The 6,000-nt window shown below is 38.6% G+C and overlaps 1 protein-coding gene across 6 annotated transcripts in view; it reads right to left on the bottom strand.

Moving 5' to 3' along the window:
• Window positions 1–6,000, bottom strand: part of ARHGAP15 (Rho GTPase activating protein 15) — a 318,635-nt gene that overhangs the window by 61,703 nt on the left and 250,932 nt on the right. The window lies entirely within an intron of this gene.

The raw sequence follows: 6,000 nt of genomic DNA, 5'->3' as shown, positions 1-6,000 counted from the left end.
TATGCTAAACATGGCAATAGAAAATGAGTTATTGCTTTACATGTGTTAGCCTTGCTATGTACAAGGGAATAATGGGGAACGCTTTTCTCCTTTTTTTTTGCCTGAATGTAATGTCAGCAAGGAATAGAGTACTGTGAGAGAAAGGATATTAATTCCTTCTTACTGCTTCAAAAATATTTTGTTTGGTTTTCATCTCTGGGAGGAAGATTTGCCCAGCAACAATATTAGACAGACCCCTGTTGGCCTACCTAGGCTATGCAAAGCTGTCAGAAATGATAACACACTAAAGACAAACCACAAGTGCTTACAAAACTGTTTTACAAACAAAAAAAAATGTTTTCTTTTGAAGCTTGGCTGAGCTAAGGAATTTAAATATAAAAGAACCTAAATGCTAAAATAGTTTCTAATAAAAAAATAAAACAAGATTGGATGATTACTCTATTTTTCTCTCCTCTTTTTTTTCTTCTAGTGGTGTGATACTATTAGAACAGAATAAACAATGAGATCATAATCCACATAAAACTCACAGAAAGTGTAAATCCTTATTAGATCAAATTAAAATGACATACACTTTCTTTCAGTCCTGCTACTCCAAAAATGGAGTTTGCTTTTTATACATGTGCTGTGATTCTCATTTTTAGAAAATTTCTTTCTGAATGCAAATCAAGGGCCAACCATGAGAACTACTGCACAAATTTAATTTGAAGCAACAGAATCCTGAAATGTTTTACTGAATGTCACTGAATTTTCATGTTTAGCAATTCACTTGGCTTCAAGAGCAGCCTCTTTAGTGAACTGTTGTTAAACAAAATGGTACAATTATTGGAGACACATGGACACCCACAACTCCAGATCCCTGGTACTACAGTGCAATAGTTTTTTTCACTATAGAGCTTGCTTTTGGACAGAAAAATCTCATTCAGAATGGAGTCATCTTTCATAAACATTATTTAATGCTCTTTAAATTTCTGCATTTGGGAAATGTTTGCAAATAAAGGAATGGATTCAATTCTTTAATTTGGAGTAACGCGACACAAAAGAGGAACAAAGGCATGCTTGTGCACTTTATTTAGTTGTCTTGGTTTCAGGCCTTTTTTTTTTCTCTGTTGCATTACCTCCATCATAAAAGTAATGATTTGATCTCAAGTGAGTTATCAGAGGGGATCTTCTTTAGACTCTGAGATCATATTTGATTGATCGTATTTCAACAATTAGCCTTTTATTTTGCCACACACTATTGAACTAGATCGACAGCAACTTAGCAGGCCAGCTTTAAACAGTCAACTGTTAACAATAGCATCAAAAAGAGAGACCTGATGGGGTTTACTGTCACTTTAAAGAACAGGGTGGGTTTTCACATTGTTGAAATCTGTCAGATATTTTGAAATGTCCCTCTCACTATGGTGCCACACCCCCTGCGTGCCCTTATAATAAAATTGGTTTTACTCCTGATTAAATCATTTTCTCCCTACCCACTACCATACTTCTCATAATGGACCTGTGTGCTCTACAGCTGGTGTTCTTCCCATGGTACCAATTCTTACTTTATCTTTTAAGCACTTTGCTGCTAAGATCTCATGCAGAGTGCTTATGTTTTGTTAAGAGCTTCATTCTTAGAGAAATAGCTTAACACATGTTCTAAAAATGTTGTACAACTTATTGCTTAAAACACATTTAGAAAATGTATAAGTACTGTAGCTTTGGCACAGAACTTTAAGTAGAAACCTTAAAAAAAAAAAAAAGCACTTGTTTTTGCCATGCATTTGTCTTAAATGTCTAAAGTGGAATGCTTGACTTCTAAGGCTTTGCAGAGACTTATCTTACCAGATTTTTGCACCATTTCCAGCTCTTCAAGGAAACGTGTTAGGAATGTATCATCGTGAAAGCAAAGGGTGTCAATTTTCCCTCTAGCAATAAGAGAGTTTTTAAAAATGTTTGCTAGGAGGAACAAATGCCAAGTCAAAAAAAAAAAAAAAAAAAAAAAGAGAGAGAGAAAGAAAATAGAAGTCCATTCAGTCTAAGACTCGTTTGGTTCCCACTGGTTGGGATCGCTCGCATACAATGGCAATAGGGCCATAAGCACACACACACACATTTCAGGCTAGGTTTAAGGGGAGGACCTGACTTCTTGGCTTTACTCAGACATATTTCTTATTGGGGTGTTTTGCTTACACAAAGATTAAGTCTCAAATCTGGTATTTAAACTTGACAGTCAAGGACTGCTTTCAGTCAGGAGATACTGTATCTGGGAAGACGCTCAAAATCTCACAGTCCTAAAAATTTGCTTTAACTTGTCAGTAGTATTTGATTAGTTCAACCATCACTGCCAGTTGATATCATATATCTTAGATACAGACACAAATATGCCCAGAAAATCCCGTAAAATTTATGCTAATACTTTGGATGAAAATTTAAAGACCACACTAAGGAAAAAAAAAAAAAAATGTGGGCACCTGTCAAGGTTAATACTTAAAAAAAAAATCGATATACATTTGTGAAGAGAGCATGGGTTTTAGTATGCTATTATTTTTAGTAAATCAGTCTTTTCAGCAGTCCACGTTTTTAATGGCAATTGTAATGTCTGTGGTAGAACGGAGAAAGATTTCACCTCTGGGTTATGCATGCCACCATAAAGTTGTCCTCACGCAAAAAGGAAGAAGATAATCCATGGAAAGATTGACTGAAAGCAAAACAAAATGCAAAACCAAGCCAGGCAACATAGAAAGGTCAATTTTAGAAGAAAATGGATGTGGCTCCTTTAACCATATGTCCTTCCCTGTACAGAGACTTGTATCCAGGAGCAAAATGCAATCACCTGAGAACACCACTGAACTTTATCTATTTATTCATTTTTCCCTGAATATAATTGATACAAGTATTTCCCAGGCATATACTGCCTTTTGCTCACGCTGCCATTAAATCCCAGAGCACCACATTCAAGACTTGTGTATTTTCCTTCAAGTGTTCTCACACCAAACCACATGGAAAGTAATCTGCAAGTGCTGGAACGGCAGTGCCCTGCCTGGTGGGCACCCAGACACAACATCCACCACCTCTGCGCTCCCCCATTTTGGCATCTGGGGACGAGCCCCAACGGATGAAGCCTCAGAGCACAGGAGTCACCATCCCAGGGGTTCTGTATATTCTGGCTGAGATCTCCCCAAGAGAAAGCCCTGCACAGCACTGCTCAGTAATTCACAAAGTTCCTCTCACTTCAAAGACTTTGCAGAAGAGCTCTGGGTGTGTACAATGCATTCCCACTTGGCTGAAAGCTTGGGAAACTGGCTGGGCTCATTCATCCCGACAGGCAGATTACTGGTGGGAGCTCAGAACCAGAGTCCTGTGGCTGAGGGAGGATAAGTCCTTTTTCAACACACCAGGGAAAGATAAACTGTCCAGAGTCATTCCTCTTCCTCTTGAGATTTGAATACCGCTCTTTTTTTCCCTCTTTTAATGGGCATATTTTTCATTAATTTGCTGCTTACTCATGTTCTTCCTTACCCAAAAAAAGAACATACTCAAGGAGATCTGATTCAGTTGCACAAAAGCTCAGCACACTACTTCAGCACTAAGTCTTCATGTGAGGGCTGTTCTCATGACTGACAACACAAACACTAATTCACGCACTGAAAAGTATTTGTGTTTGCAGCTGTACCTGCATTTCATAAGCCAGAACTTCTCTGGTCACTAGTTCAGAGACATTGCAGCCTTCTGCAATGATGGCACCTCAAAACTTGTCACAGAGGAGCAAACAGCTCCTTTCAAAGTGATGGGCACTCCATTCAGGGCAGCAGCAGAGTACAGAGATGTCTGGAGACACAGCAGATAGGCAGCTGAGGGGTGGTGAAGGCTCTCACCCATCTTGTGACAAGGAACTCACCCCTTGCTGGTGCAGCACATGATGCTTTGCTTCCCCCTCCAGTAAATCCTGTCTTGACACTGCATTTTTATATGCACCCTCCAAAGCACATACACTCCCTTGAACTTTGATTAAATAGTACAGCAGAAGCCTCAGTTCATGCAGAACAACACTTTCCTCATTCAGCCTGGATTCTGGGAGCTCTCTCACAGCTAAGTAGCTCCTCCTTCCTCCCTTGCTAGATTTGGAAGGTCACTGTCCTGCCTGCAGTCAAAGCATGGTACTTTGTTTTCAAGAGTGTCTTAACAAATCAAAGAAATTGAAAGATAAGAAAAATAGTATATACAATGCATTTCTGAGTAGTTCTTGTGCATCCATCCAAAGATACCAAATTATCAAGGATATAGGCAGCAAAACAAAACTTTCACATATTCCTCTTTTTGTGGTGGAAGAAAATGGAATGTCCTTTTAACAGAAAACGTACGCCATGAGGTTATAAAGCCTAAGCATTTGTTTACTATCAGATTGCCCATTTGCATGGTGCCAAGGCGCAGATTACTGAGCAACTTCAGCTAGAAAGCAGAACATCTCTATGTGCACCCCGAGTGCTGTTTACTCCAGCTCTCTGCAGTGACAGTTCACTGCCCTGGGGGCATGCTGGAACAACCAAGTACTGCTAACTTAAATCCCAGCCCGTGCCAGAAAAATAAAAGATTTCTGTACTTGGGCACACTCGCTCATATTCATCCATGCATAATTCCACAGAAGTCCAAACTGTAAGAGAGGGATGAACTATCTTATTGTTTCTGTGAAAAATACCCAGTTCAGCAATGGTACAACACTAAAGCATGCCGAACAATTCTAATGTTTAGAAACATGGTCAGAGGGTGACTTGTTGCGTCTGGAAAGCTTTTGCACTGTTTGCAACTGCAGGCATAAGACCAGAGTGGTACTACAAGGAGGAGAATCCACTTGGTGGCCAGAAGCAGATATCAGCATCATGCTCCTGCGCATAATTCATTGCCAGTACCTGCTACAGGGGTAGATGACAACATTATTAGTTATAACTTAGGGCTTTCAATCACTGTGATTTGAAGCAATAATTCCTGTAATAAGATTATAATTGCAAGCACCTTTAAAATTCATCAAGTTCAACTGAATCAACTATTTTGTACGGGAAAAAGATTGATTTTAAATATAGAATATTTCCTCTCAGAATGCAGCTGAAAGCTCCCTAAGAACAAATAGACCACCTGTCTGCAATCCAATATCCTTCACAAGTCACTCAGAAGTAGCTGGTTAACCATACACACCCCAAGCAACCAGGGCCCAAATCATCCTTCCTCTGGGGCTAGGGAGAGAGCTTTGTTATTGTATGGTAACTTCATTTATGTTCTAGTAGGCAAAGTGCACTTTATTTTGTTTTTCTTTCTGTTCTTCTCTCTATTATACCAAATCAGACTATTGTCTTTCTCATTCTTTTTCATCAACTAATGGACTTTATTTCATTTTGTAAGTGAATGTTAGCATTGCTATTTCAACAAAACATAAATACCAAATACTTTCTTAGATAAGGAACTTACTTTTTATGATACATTTTTACTATTGAAAGGCAAAAGTCCATTTTAAGCTCTGTTTTCCACCGCTTCAGTATACGTATGAATACATATACATTTGTCAAAGTAAATATCTCCATATCAACCCCAGTTCTGCTACTAACATTTTTTTGCAGTAAGCTTTACTGCAATCTAAGCTTAGAGTTTTGCTCTTAGTGTTGCTTTTCTTTTTCCATAGACACTCAGGTCTTTTATCAGAATTGCATGCATCTCCATTCACAAATGTACATTTAAAATAGATTGAAAGCTCTCAGAACCTAATACAGAGAGGGACTGGACAATGATTCTCTGTCCCATTTACATACTTCAAAAATATGGTCATATTCCTATCTTTTTAATTGTACAACTAAGTCAGAGTGCCTTAGGATTCTGACATATAGCTCTTCTGTTCTTCCCAGTCTTGGTTTCTAACACTGCCTCTATTTCCATTCTTGTCAAAAGCCTTTTCATAGTCCAAAAATCCGTACACAATGTTTTGTAATATTTGGCAGACTTATCTGAAACCTAATTCACTGCCTTCTCGTG

This window comes from Gallus gallus, chromosome 7, assembly GCF_016699485.2.
Source record: "Gallus gallus isolate bGalGal1 chromosome 7, bGalGal1.mat.broiler.GRCg7b, whole genome shotgun sequence".
Lineage (NCBI taxonomy): Eukaryota > Metazoa > Chordata > Aves > Galliformes > Phasianidae > Gallus > Gallus gallus.
This window is presented reverse-complemented; position numbering and strand designations above follow the sequence as displayed.